Source organism: Emydura macquarii, unplaced genomic scaffold (assembly GCF_026122565.2).
Source record: "Emydura macquarii macquarii isolate MOO-44397 ecotype Brisbane River unplaced genomic scaffold, CSIRO-AGI_Emac_v2 contig_3345, whole genome shotgun sequence".
Lineage (NCBI taxonomy): Eukaryota > Metazoa > Chordata > Testudines > Chelidae > Emydura > Emydura macquarii.
This window is the reverse complement of record NW_027133482.1, coordinates 6,441,472-6,455,717: the sequence shown is the minus strand read 5'-3', so window position 1 is coordinate 6,455,717 and position 14,246 is coordinate 6,441,472. Positions and strand designations below refer to the sequence as shown.

The 14,246-nt window shown below is 50.9% G+C and overlaps 1 protein-coding gene across 2 annotated transcripts in view; it reads right to left on the bottom strand.

Moving 5' to 3' along the window:
• The window catches only part of HSPA12B (heat shock protein family A (Hsp70) member 12B), a 55,889-nt gene extending 55,088 nt beyond the window's left edge, over nt 1-801 (bottom strand). Inside the window, exon 1 of one of the 2 annotated variants that reach the window (XM_067533524.1) lies at nt 730-801. The gene's annotated coding sequence lies outside the window, so the exon portion shown is untranslated. Of the gene's footprint in view, nt 1-558; nt 700-729 lie in introns of those variants that run through there. The other variant, XM_067533525.1, reaches the window with a different exon arrangement.
• Between the last annotated feature and the right edge of the window lie 13,445 nt (nt 802-14,246).

The window sequence follows — 14,246 nt, the reverse complement described above, 5'->3', positions numbered from 1 at the left end:
CTGGCCCAGCCCAGGCAGTGTTTCAAATTGCAATCCCAGCTGCAGATGTGAGAGGGGAGGAGGCAGGGCTAGCCGGCCAGAGGGACTGAAACCTAAACTCCCAGCTTGGCTCACGCCAGCTCCTCCCGCAGCCCCCGTTTGTGGGAGGCCAGCGGCGGTGAGGGCTCACAGCTCCCTTTGCAGTCCTTTTCCTGCTCCTTTCGAAGGATCTGCTGGGCGCTGATCCCTGCTAACACTGCCCGGGGGGGAGAGATCAGCTGCCAACCCGTCCAGTGGAGTCTGGGCAGCGGGGAGATAGGTACGCTAGTGATTGAGGGAGGGATAAAGAGACGGAGGATCCAAAGTATCCCTCCATCCCCAAGCACCTTTATCTATCCATCCATCCATCTCTCTATCCACCCATCCCGGGCCTCTCTAACAGAGCCACCCGCTCTACCCCCATTCTGAGCTGTGGGGTCAGTGTAAAGATTTGCACTCAGACATGCCGAGATGTCCTCAGCCACCACCAAGGATTTTCCTCTCTGTCTTCTGACCCCCCCACTCCAGCACGCCCCAGACCTGCTCAGCATTTCCGAGGAGGGAGGGTACACTTGCAGGGCAAGGCACCGGGCTGGGAGTCAGGATTTTGGGGTCCTGTTGCCAGGTCTGCTGCTCACTCACCCCGTCGCCTCCAGCCCCTCAGTTCAGCGCCACGTCCCCGCTCTGGACACTGAGGATTAGAATACCCACCTTCCAGGGAGGGGAGGAGATGGGACTCGTCGACACTGGGAAACAGCTCGGAGGCCCTTGGCAAAGGGCAGTTGTCACGCCCTGAATTTAAGACAAGGCTCAGAGCACAGAGAGGACTGCCTGCTTCGTTTACACACAACGGGCACACCTGGGCCGAGATAGTCTTGGTTCTTGCAGGGCAGTTGCATCTAGGGGCCTGTAATGGGGCAACCAGCAGGAGATGCCTGCAGCGATTTATCCTGCCACTTCCCAGCAGCGAGTGGTGGAGAGGGACCCGGGCCCACCCACTACTCCAGGTCCCAGCCCAGGAACCCTGGGGATCCCAGCCTTTTGCTGTGCCCCAATTTCCTCTTCCTGCTGTTGTCTCCCTGGGCCACTCCCCCCACCCCAGTCCCAGCACCTTCTTCGCCCGCTCTCAGGGCCGGCCATTACCAGCTTTCAGCAGCCTGCCAGGAACACCTCTGGCTCCCCTGGTCCCCGCCAGCCATAGCTCTGCCTTAGGTAGAGCCACAGAAGATTATGGAAGGGACCTCAGGAGGTATCTAGTCCAACCCCTGCTCACAGCAGGACCAACCCCAGCTAAACCATCCCAGCCTGGGCTTTAAAAACCTCTAAAGATGGAGATTCCACCACCTCCCCAGGTAACCCATTCCAGTGCTTCACCACCCACCTAGGGAAAAGTTTTTTTCCTAATATGCAACCTAGACCCCTCTCCCAGGTACCACAGGCCTCTCCGCCTGCAGGAGCCACAACCTTCCTTCCTCAAGCGCCAAGGACTGTCTGGTTTGTTCTGCCCTGAAGCTCTTCTTATATGGGCCTGCTGAACCCTGATTGGCTGTTGTTCGCAGCGCCTCTCCTATTGGCAGCTTCCCATGCAGCCTCCCTAGGTCTCTGTTAACCCCTTCTCTGCTGGTGTGGGGCAGTTGCCCCATCACAGGGCTCTACTCGGCCCCCAGGGCCCCACTGTGCCGGGTGCTACACAAACACGGAACAACAAGCACAAAGGCAGCAAAGCAAGGATGAGATTCAACATCGCGTATGAGAGATGACAGGCCATGCAGGGCCTCGAAAGCAAAGACAAGTGGTTTGCATCTGATGGGATGGGTAAGGGGGAGCCAGGGGAGGGATGCAAAAAGAGGGGTGCCTTGGCCCAAGCAACGAGTCAGGAAAATGATCTTTGCCGCAGCATTTGAAATGGATGTGAGCGGCGCAAGATGGCATTTGTCAGGGCCAGGGAAGAGGGGTTGAGTTGTCATGTCAGTATCTTTTTTCAAATGAGATTACAGGCTTCGTTAATACAGGTGGTGGCGTTGATGTACTAGACCTAGAGATCTGTCAGGTATTTCATTTGGTAGCACGTGACTTTTTGATTAGGGAACTAGAAGGATATGAAAATCAACCTGGCACACATTCAGTAGATTCAAAACTCGCTAACATAGGTCTCAAATGTGACTGTAAACGGGGAATCATCACGGAATGAGTGTGTTTCTCGTGGGGTATTGTATCCAGTCTGGGCGTCACATTTCAGGAAAGAGGTGGACAAATCGGAGAAAGTCCAGAGAAGAGCAACAAAAATGATTCAAGGTCTAGAAACATGACCTGTGAGGGAAGATTGGGTTTGTTTAGCCTGGAGAAGAGAAGACTGAGGGGGGGCATGATAACGGTTTTCGAACACATAAAGGGTTGCTACAACAAGGAGGGAGAAAAATTGTTCTCGTTAACCTCTGAGGACAGGACAAGATGCAATGGGCTTAAATTGCAGCAAGGGCGGTTTAGGTTGGACATTAGAAAAAAATTCCTAACTGCCAGGGTAGTTAATCACTGGAATAAATTGCCCAGGGAGGTTGTGGAATCGCCATCGCTGGAGATTTTTAAGAGCAGGTTCGACAAACCCCTGTCAGGGATGGTCTAGATAATGCTGAGTCCTGCCTTGAGTGCAGGGGACTAGAAGACCTCTCGAGGTCCAGTCCTACAATTCTATGATCCTTTTGTCTGACAATTTGAAAAAGCAACATCAAAGGTCAATGTCCGTGTTTGTCATCCACCCCCCAGCTCCCAGTGACATAGAATGAACCCGAGCTGTTCCTCCAAAGAAGGTTCTTAGCGGGCAGTGGTTCATCAGATGTTCCATGGTTTGGATGTCTTCTCCACAGTCCCATACCGGGCTGTCCTTCACTGCCCATTTGTGTCGCAGATAATCGCAATGCCTGTGTGAAGTTCTGATGTGGTTCACTGTGATTCGCATCTCATGTGGCATGGTGGTTGCTCCGTGGGAATCATAACCAGGTCTTCGTTCTTGGCACCTCTGTTTTCCCACAGCCTCCAGTGCTTGTCTGTTGGGGACAGCCCACAGGTTTTGAGAGCTTTGGTGGCTAAGGGCTTCCTGGATGTCAGGTGACAAATGGATGGAAACACCACCTGCTCTCACCTAGCTGACTGGTGCCTTTCACCCATTGATCTTGATTTGTAGCTCACAGTACAGAGTGCAGAGCAGATTGTATGTGACTTTTTCTAGTGGTTGTCACAGGGAATGGGGAGCCAGGAGTCCTGGGTTCTACACCTGACTCACTGTCTCGGGCCCCTCTCTGTGCCTCAGTTTCCTCACTTGAAAAGGGTGCAGTGACGCTGACTCTGTTTTATCACGTGCTTTGAGACCCTGGCTGAAATGCCAGTGTTCGTTATTAATGATTCTCCAAGGCCCAGACTCGGCAAGCCCATGAGTCACATGACCTCTTTGGTTTGTTCAGTGGAAGGAGCAGGGGCCTGGGAGTCAGGACGCCTGTGTTCTTCTGTTCCTGTCTCTGCTACAGGGGCTCTTGGCTTAACCTCTCTGTGCCCTGATCTGGCAGTGCAATGGAGATACCAGCTCCCATCCTCGCAGGGGAGGGGAGGCTGAGCCACTTGATATGTGCGCCAGACTTTAAAGATGCTGAGGGCTGGGTGTTGTTGAGCTTAAACTGGGCTGAAATAGGAATCCTCACTCGCTCAGATTCCTTGCAGGGGATAATAGTCCCTGAAATATGTGGAGAGGACTCTGCCTTTCTGTGTAGATGGGCAAGTCTGGATTCTTTATTGGCCAGCCATATTCTTGTATTATTGCTGCTTCTCGTCGGCGGGGTGGTGATCAGGTCTGCACGAGAACAGGAAGCACCCCTGTAACAATTCTCACAGCGGCACATTGACACTTTTTGTATGCACGCCACCCTCCTCCACTCACCTGCACTATTCAGCTGCTAAGATGGGGAGGGCCAAAATAGCTGTCTGCAACATCTACTCCCCCCAACTGGTCTTGGCTTGTGAGTGGATTATATTGTTCCTAGCCTTTATCTTGGCAAGAGTCTCCGTCACCTGTTGGCCGTCTGTGAGGCTGCAATCCGGAACCGCTCCAAGATAGTCTGGCAAATCTTTGTGCCCAAGTACGTTGTCGCAGAAGGTCCCGTTCAGGCACTTCTTCGCATCATGGAGGAATGCAGGGAGAGCTGTTTGCTGGCCCATTGGTTGGAGTCGTCAGAGCCAGGTTTTTTCAGGTTCCACTTGGGGGAAGTGCTCCCGTCGGTGTATACACATTTCCATGGCTGGGTTGATCACATGTCCCTGATACAAATATTAAAGAGTGCTGACACGAGCTGACCAAGCCAGATCCCCGGGACAGCCCATTGTTCGGTAGATGCGTCTATTGGTCTTTTCCGTTATATGTCTGTGAAACGTTCAGCTGGTGAGCAGAACTGTTAGTAGGGGCAATGTTTTTCTGCAACATGCTATTCTTGGCATTTTCAGAAGCAGGCCGTTCTGCCAAAGCGGGTCTTATTCTGAGGTGAGGTCTGCAAAAGCGGCTGCTGTTCGGAGCCTGGGTTAGTAGCTAGCGTCAATGTAGATCATCAGTGTGGTAACCTGAGCACAGGTGCTTCGTCCCCATTCAAAGCCAAATTGTTCTTTAGGGATGCAGCCCGCAGAGATGGATGTAAGTCTCTGGAGTCGCATCCTTTCCAAGGGCTCAGATGTTACACATAGTAATGAGATCAGCCGGTTGTCTTTCTGATCCTTGGCTGCTTTCCCTGGTTTCAAGATAACGGTGATCTTTGCCTATTGCCAGATCTTGGGCATTTGGCCAAGCCATGCACACTGGTAAAGAAGCACGTCAGCCAGTCGTAGCCACGCTGACTTAGGTTCCCCAGAAATTCTCAGAAGGTGAGGTCTGGGTCTGTAGCCTTGCCACGGTTGGTGAGCGCATTGGTTCTGTCTGCTTCTTCTCTACTGAATGGCTTTGACAGGTTCGGTGCTGCTGAACAGTCAGACAGGGATCGATGAAGCTTGTTCTTCACTTTCCTTTTGTGCTGGCGATTGGTTTGAGCCTTTGAATCCAGGAACATTTGGGTGGCTGTGACGGGTGGCACACCTCTTGGGAAAGGGTCGCATCGCTGAGATTATGGAGTCGCTTGAGTGGATGAAATGGAGGCTCCGCATGGCGTTTAGCCAACGTTCTTGTCTAGCGGAGTTGAGTGATGACAGGATTGCAGCTGCAGGGTTACCTGATGTCCTGTGCTCCTTTAGAATCATAGAATCATAGAATATTAGAGTTGGAAGGGACCTCAGGAGGTATCTAGTCCAACCCCCTGCTCAAAGCAGGACTAACCTCAGCTATATCATCCCAGCCAGGGATTTGTCAAGCCGCAGCTTAAAAACCTCTAAAGATGGAGATTCCACCACCTCCCTAGGTAACCCATTCCAGTGCTTCACCACCCTCCTAGTAAAAAACTTTTTCCTAATGTCCAACCTAGACCTCCCCCACTGCAACTTGAGACCGTTGCTCCTTGTTCTGTCATCTGCCACCACCGAGAACAGCCTAGCTCCATCCTCCCTGGAACCCCCTTTCAGGTAGTTAAAGGCTGCTATCAAATCCCCCATCATTCTTCTCTTCTGCAGACTAAACAAGCCCAGTTCCCTCAGCCTCTCCTCATAAGTCTTGTGCTCCAGCCCCCTCATCATTTTTGTTGCCCTCTGCTGGACTCTCTCCAACTTGTCCACATCCTTTTTGTAGTGGGGGGCCCAAAACTGGACACAATATTCTAAATGCGGCCTCACCAATGCTGAATAGGGGGGAATAATCACTTCCCGTGATCTGCTGGCAATGCCCCTCCTAATGCAGCCCAATATGCCATTAGCCTTCTTGACAACCAGGGCACACTGCTGACATATCCAGCTTTTTATCCACCGTTACCCCCAGGTCCTTTTCTGCAGAGCTGCTGCCTAGCTCGTCGGTCCCCAGTCTGTAGCTGTGCATGGGATTCTTCCTTCCTAAGTGGAGGACTCTGCACTTGTCCTTGTTGAACCTCATTAGATTTCTTTTTGCCCAATCCTCCAGTTTGTTTAGGTCACTCTGTATCCTATCCCCACCTTGCAGGGTATCTACCACTCCCCCCAGCTTAGTGTCGTCCGCAAACTTGCAGAGGGTGCAATCTACCCCATCCTCCAGATCATTAATAAAGATGTTGAACAAAACCGGCCCCAGGACCGACCCCTGGGGCACTCCGCTTGTGACCGGTTGCCAGCTAGACATGGAGCCATTGATCACTACTCGTTGAGCCCTATGCTCTAGCCAGTTCTCTATCCATTTTATAGTCCATTCATCCAACCCATACTTCTTTAACTTGCTGATAAGAATACTGTGAGAGACCGTATCAAAAGCTTTGCTAAAGTCAAGGTATATCACGTCCACCGCCTTCCCTACATCAACCAGCAGGGAGCGTTGGCTTGCCTGTAGTCATGGGGGTTGTTCCTTTTCTTGGCCCCTTTAAGGAGGCTGACGCACCTGCCAGAGCTGGTTACGTTTGCAAGTATTCAGCGAACCACTCGTGCTGTAGTTTCCATGTAGCTGTCCCAATCGGCTTCCTAACGTCCCAGCGCAGCTTTGGTAGCGGTGTCATTAGGCAGGCTCAGGGACCACTCACTGGTGTTCTCCTGCGGAAGGGTTGTTGTCACAATCTCAGGATGCCCGATGGCTATTGACATCACCAACCCCTATTGGAGGGTTGCAGTGAGTTGGCAGAACCAGCGTGGGCCAGGCGCAGAATGATGACTTACAGGCTTTGGTGCACATGAGCTCACCAGTTCTCACGGTGATGACGAGATAGAGCCTACGGCGCAGATATTCCGGAGCTGTCGTCTCACAAACATTGCACCTCGGAGACCCCAGACAAGGAGGGCCTGGATGAGAGTTTTAGCTGTGTGGATGGAGAGGAAAGTCTGGATCTTAGCGATGGCATGCAGGACGAATCGGTAAGATTTAGACATAGCCTGGATGGGAGGCTCTAGAGAAAGGGCTGGGTCAAAGACGGAGCCCAGCTTACGAGATAGCAGCAGAGCAAAGTCAGGAACTTTGATGCCATTTTTAAACTCGGTGGCGGTCTGATGGGTTCACCAAAGGCCCGATCCAGCAAGGGGCTGAGCATCTCTTGATGCCAGAAGTCCACAGGAGTGGAGCTGAGGACGCTCAGCTCCTCGTGGGATTGGCTCCTGGATGACCGGGCAGGAACTGCTTGACAAGGGACATTTAGTTCCAGCCTGATTAGAGAAGGCGGCCGTGGGACTCAGCCAGGCATTCATTAGCACACCCATCACCTGCTCCACTCTGATGCCTTTCAGCTGCGTAACCTTGTGAACCTGGGCAGGAAACCCAGGTTTCCTGCCAGGCCTTTCAAGTAACAGCCAGCAACAGCTCCTAGCAACCCATCCCGCAGGAGGCGTGGATTGCAGCTCCAGGAGACCAAGCGAGTTAGTGTGCTAAACCTAGAGCGTCGCTGCAGCAGTGCGAGGGGCTGGCCGGGCTGGCCTCCCCGAGCATGTGCTGGGATCGAGGATGTACTCGGGGGTGTAGGCGCGTCTCCTCGATGGGACACCGGCCTGGCAACTTAGCGGTGCCGAGGTCAGCGGTTGAAATTGACAAGAACCATGTGTTTATTGAGTGGCTCCCAGGGGGAACCAATTAGGACAGAATCCCTTTGTTTCCAATGGAGGTTACTGCTGATTGACTATTATTTGTATTCACACAGCACCGAGGAGTCCGTGTCTTGGACCATAGTGCTGGGCAGAACAAGAGATGGTCCCCGTCCCAGAGAGCTTGACATTTCAGCATCAGACAAGAGACAAACAGATATAGACCGACGGGAGAGCACAAGGAAAATACGAGACAATATCGGTCAACGTGACGGGCAGGGCTCTCTGCACACCGGCAGGCTAACTGTTGCAAAGGGTTGTGTAGGCATCACGGCAAAGGAGAGTTGGGAGGAGGGATCTGATGTAGGACAATGAGGTGGTTTTATGGAGGTTTACGAGGCACTTCTCCCAAGCGTGTGGGGCAGCAGGGGAGCAAACACGAAGGGGCTCCTTTGAAAATTGAATAGGTGGGTGACGGACCTCCCAGCATGGGCCGATTGGAAGTGGGGGCTGACATCTTGTTAGTGAATGAGGGGCGATAGGTTGGGTGGGGCTAGAACATAAAGGGCCCTGAAAGTGAAGATGAGCGGCTTTTGTTGGGTGTGACAGAGAAGGGCGAGCCAGCGGTGGGACGCAAAGAGAAAGGTGACGTGGTCAAAATGATGGGCTAGGAAAACGACCGTTGCCGCACCTTCTGCATGGCTCTGGGTGGGGCCAGGGTGCATTTGTCACGGCCAGAGAAAAGGACGTTGCAGTCATTGCGATGGAGAGAAATGGCGTTTGCATTCACTGAGTGCTGTGGGAGTTTGCTAAGAATTTCTGTACCTGACAAGTTCACAAGGCATTGACCAAGCTTCAGGATGGATTCCAGAACGTGGAAATGTCCTGTTAGCTTTGTGCACACACAGACTATGCCCCGTTACTTATGACTGCTACGTGGAACTTTAAAAACAAACAAACAAAAAACCATAACAAGAAGGGTATGTGGATTTGATGGCTCAAGTTCAGGGGTGATCTTAGAGGTTAGTTTTACCTATAAAGTTGTGGTTCCTGGTGGAGCACCGTCTGGGGTCCCATTTACTGCGCAGTGCTTGAGTATCGTGTGGGTCTAAGACAGCTAGGGGGTCATTAAGGACAGGGAGATTTCAGACCCACTCCAAGTTCCATCCTCCGTGATTGTATCACCAACCCCGAGTGGGAGGGAGGCTTCCAATTGCAGGCTACGCCCATGTTTTCTGCCCTGGGGCCTTGTCAAAAAGTGATGGAGCATCTTCCTGGAGGTGATGAAAGCCCCATCGAAATGACTCGGTGAGAGAGGAAATGCACAAGGAGAATGAAGACTGGAAGAGTGAACACGGATCACCAAGGAGGAAGGGTAATGCGCTTACCTGACAACATGATGGATAGATAGTTAATGGAGTAATTGTATAGGCAGGTGGGGAGAAGAGGGGAGATGAAATAATAACGGAATAATAAAACACAAATAAAAGAATGCCTATTTCTCACATAGTGCTTTTCATCTGCCAGTCTCAAAGCCTGGCACCCTGTTTTAAAAGTATTGATCCCTGTGAGGAAAGGCAGTGCTCTCATCCCTATTGTACAGATGGGGAAACTGAGGCAGGGAGCGAGACACTAAGGGACTTGCCCAGGGGCACACAGAAAGTCCATGGCAGACCAGGGAATTGACCCTGGATCCCCCACAGTCTATGTCAGTGCCCTAACTACCAGACCATCCTCCCTCCCTGCACAAAGGCTGTCCAGCCCACAGACTGGTGGCTAACTGTTTGGTGACGTCATTGACTATTTGCTATGTGTAGCTGCTGCTGTGCAGTGTGTCACCTAATGTATTCTTCCAAGCAAGTTACAGAAGTGTGGGTTGGATGAATGGACTATAAGGTGGATAGAGAGCTGGCTAGATCATCAGGCTCAACGGGTAGTGATCAACGGCTTGATGTCCAGTTGGTAGCCGGTAACAAGCCGAGTGCCCCAGGGGTCGGTTTTTTTTAACATCTTCATTACTGATCTGGAGGATGTGGTGGATGCACCCTAGTAAGTTCACGGATGACACTAAGCTGGGAGGAGTGGTAGATGTGCTGGAGGGCAGGGCTAGGATACAGAGTGACTGAGACAAACTGGAGGACTGGGCCAAAAGAAATCTGATGAGGTTCAACAAGGACAAGTGCAGAGTCCTGCACTTAGGACGGAAGAATCCCATGCACTGTGACAGACTGGGGACCGACGAGCTAGGCAGCAGTTCTGCAGAAAAGGACCTGGGGGTAACAGTGGATAAGAAGCTGGATCTGAGTCAGCAGTGTGCCCTGGTTGTCAAGAAGGCTAATGGCATATTGGGCTGCATTAGTAGGAGCATTGCCAGCAGATGGAGGGAAGTGATTATTCCCCTCTATTCAGCATTGGTGAGGCCACATTTGGAGTATTGTGTCCAGTTTTGGGCCCCCCACTACAACAAGGATGTGGATAAGTTGGAGAGAGTCCAGCGGAGGGCAACAAAAATGATGAGGGGGCTGGAGCACAAGACTTATGAGGAGAGGATGAGGGAACTAGGCTTGTTTAGTCTGCAGAAGAGAAGAGTGAGGGGGATTTGATAGCAGCCTTTAACTACCTGAAAGGGGGTTCCAGGGAAGATGGAGCTAGGCTGTTCTCAGTGGTGGTAGATGACAGAACAAGGAGCAACAGTCTCAAGTTGCAGGGGGGGGGGGTCTAGGTTGGATATTAGGAAAAGCTTTTTCCCTAGGAGGGTGGTGAAGCACTGGAATGGGTTACCTGGGGAGATGGTGGAATCTCCATCCTTAGAGGTTTTTAAGGCTGCGCTTGACAAAGCCCTGGCTGGGATGGTTTAGCTGAGGTTGGTCCTGCTCTGAGCAGGGGGTGGGACGCAATGACCTCCTGGGGTCCCTTCCAACCCTCATCTGCTCTGATTCTAAATCACAAACCTTTAGGTGAGCACTGCCCAGGGATTTGTGAGCTTTTGCTGTCCGGGAACATTCTGAGCAAATAATAAAGAAGTAAAGACCTCCCCTGCCGTTCCGGGGAGCTGCGCTGTAATTCACCTACATCCAGAGTGTCTTGTGCTAGCCGGGTGGCAGTTCTTGGGGTCTCCGGTCAGCAGCGCTACATTTTGTGCCCACAGCTGGTCGCAGCATCACACTGAGTGGCCCTGGGGCTCAGCAGGATTGTCTTGCTGCTTTGGTAGCAGCAGCGCTGTATTTTAGGAGAGTGACTGCTCTGCGCTGGTTAAGGTTGGGACTCGCTTTACAGAGTTTCCTGGTCCCACTACTTCCCTAGCCTTGAATGTCCCCCTCAACCTCTCATCGGCTCCACGCTCGTGCTCAGCTTTCACGTCTCCTCTCTCTTCCCTGCTAAAAATGGGTTCTGGAAAAATAGAAAAAAGCCCCAGGAAGAATTACACTGGCTGGAAGCTACGGAGTGTGCTTGACCTCACAACTCCCTGCTGGAAGATCAGTAGGTCTCTGCTGCTGGGAAGCGCTACACTGACTGTCTTAGGGAGTAACCCCCACCTGGGCTGTAAATTCCAAACTCAGCCCACCTGAGCAAGACTTGCTGGGCATCAGCGCTGGGCATTACGCTGCCAGCGTACGTGGATTCTGAGCCCAGATCTGAGTGGGCCGGAACCCTCTGCTTATCAGCTGCCTGGTGCCCTACCCAGAGGCGGATATTTTTGTTTGTCAATCCCCCCTGTTTTCCAAAGGCAGCGCACACAGTGCAGCCTGGAACACACCCTGCCTGGGCCGGGCTGATTCTCTTCCTGTCTCACAATAGAGTCGAGTGTTTATAATCCACACTGAATGGATTTTTGCTGAACCAGAACAAATAACCAAGGCCAGACATTTGCATAAGACGTTTGCTGTCATGGTGGTGGGTGGGGAGTTTTAGAGCCATATTTTTAAAGGTTCCCATTGTTTGTAAGATCTCCCCGGCTATGTGTATTTCTTGCACGGTCAGATTAGAACCCACTGAACAAATACTTTGTGTTAAAACATATTCTGGGGATCTAAGTAACTGTCCTGCAAAAGCCCCTTTATGCTGTTCCCTGACAGTGTAATGGGTTTTCCCTAATATTCCCCTGGCTGTCATGTAGAGCCATACTTGTATGTAACATTGCTGCAGGCAGCTAAACAGCTGCTAAGCTCCGCTCCAGAGGTGGCTGCCGTTCTGTGGCAGATGAAGCCATCCTGGTGCGCAGTTTGTAGTTCAGCTTCACCTGGAAAGACATGGGGGCTGGCAAGCACCACGGAAGGGTGAGATCTTCCCAAGACTTTTAGAAGGTTGTCCGTGCCCTACTTTCAGCAAAGTTATCTGTGCCTCAGTTTCCAGATCTGTAAAATGAGGGTGGCGACGCGGACCTCCTTTGTAAAGCGGGTGAAAAGCACTATGTAAGAGCTGTTTATTGTTACTCATTATCGTCATGTGATGGCCATGATGGAGGCAAGAGCCAGGATGTCCCCTCGCTTCTGTTCTCCAGGAAATTATTTCAACCCGGACTCAGCCCGATTTCCAATCAAGCTGTTGATGTTGTCAAACGCTACATTGCAACCAGACACCCCTGCAGCACACTAAGCTATACACCCATGGCAGAAGCTTGTGCGTGCACCCGTGTACACACACAGTCCACTCATCACACATGTGTGCAATGCACTCCTAATCCTACACGCACTGCACACTTAGGTACACCCCCCCAGCAGAGACGCAGCCTCATAACCCTACTCTCTCTCTCTCTCTGTGTCACACACTTGCACAAGCACACACACTCCTACTGACACCTCCCCACACACACACAGCCCCCAGAATTGCACATGCGTGCGTGCACACACTCTCTCTCCTGACTTTCCCAGGAAATCGCCCCCAAACAGGGCTTCTTCAGTCGCGGTTGTAAGCCCTTTAATCTCTCCTGGACACCCTGAACATGTTATTGTCCCCAGCACCAGGACGGAGCATGCCAGCTTCCTTCCCCTGGCCTCACCTCTTCCCTTGCTGAGCCAACACTGCAAACAATGAACGAGTGCTGCGCGGGGCATTTATCCAAGTGAGGGAGAGCCTTTCTTTAGCCACATTCCCTGGGCTGATTAGCTGTGAAGAGCTGGCCAGTTACGCATTACATATATACAGAGCAGCCTAACTAATCACAGTTCCAAAATAGGAGACTCAGGCACAGGGAAATCAGGACTTCTGAGGTCTGTTCCCAGCTCTGCCACTCGCTTGCTGTGTCACCTTGGTCAAGGCTCTTAACTTCTCTGCACCTCAGTTTACCCAGCTGTCAATTATTGGATGTATCCTGCATTTACCTACATTACAAGGCCAATGAGAGGCTGAATGTTTATAAAGTGCTTTTATATCCTCAGATAACAACTGTTACCAGTATCCAAACGGCACAGAGAACAGATTTTGTTATTACATAGCTACAGAGGTTTTGTTGGTTTTATCAGAAGTTTCCATTTTCTGTGACATTTGAATCAACATGTTTATCAATAGTTCAAAAAATTTTCTTTACACAAAGTTTTGCGCAAGAAAATCTGCTTTTCCCCCAGTGAAAAAGGTCAATAACAATACAAAAACTGGCAGAAATATGGTGACAATGGGTCCATTTCAAATCTGGTGAAACAGAACCAACTTGGACATTTCGTCCAAAATCATTTCCCTATTTTTCCACCAGCGCCGTCCATCACAGCCTTATTAGCTCCAACATCGCAGGACATAATGGGGCCAGAGCAAAGCTTGGGTGGGCAGCGTTAGCGAGGTGTGCTGACAGCCAGTGATGAATGGGTCTGTAGCGGGGATAGCGGATCTCATAAGAGTTCAGTTCCAGATGCTAATATCTGAATTGTTATCAAGGTGTAAAGAAGGGAACGATTTTGGGGGAGGTGTTAGCTGGACTCCACTGAAATACGCTTTCCACTTTAATTTTTATTGAATCAAGTCTGTTTTTTTTTTTTAATTAAATTTTAATTTCTTGTTATTTAAAGGTCAGGCGAGGGAATGCACAGCAGAGAAGGACAACAGAATCAGTGGGGGGCCATGTATAAATTCAGAGTTAATAGATTCTAAGGCCAGGAGGGATCATTGTTATCATCTCGGCCAGGGGGTTTCAACCTGTGGTCCACAGATCCCTGGGATCCACAGACTATGTCTAAGATTTCCAAAGGGGTCTGAACTTCCATTTGAAATTTTTTTAGGGGTCTGCAAATGGAAAAAGGTTGAAAACCGCTGATCTAGGCTGACATCCTGCATGATACAGACCATGGGACTTCCCTAGATTAATTCCTGGTTGAACTAGAACAGATCTTTCAGAAAAACATCCAATGTTTATTTAAAGACTTCTATTGACGGCGAATCCACCAGCCTCTGGTAAGTTCTTCCAGTGGTTAACTACCCTCACTGTAGAGTAGCGTTCGTGTTACTGGAATATGAATGGCTGGTATCAGAGAGCTCCACGTAGCTCAAAAACCTGTACCTTCCACCAACAGAAGTCGGTGCAATAAACTATATTACCTCATGTACCTTGTCTCTCTTGTATCCTGGGACCAACACAGCTACAAGAACGCTGCAAA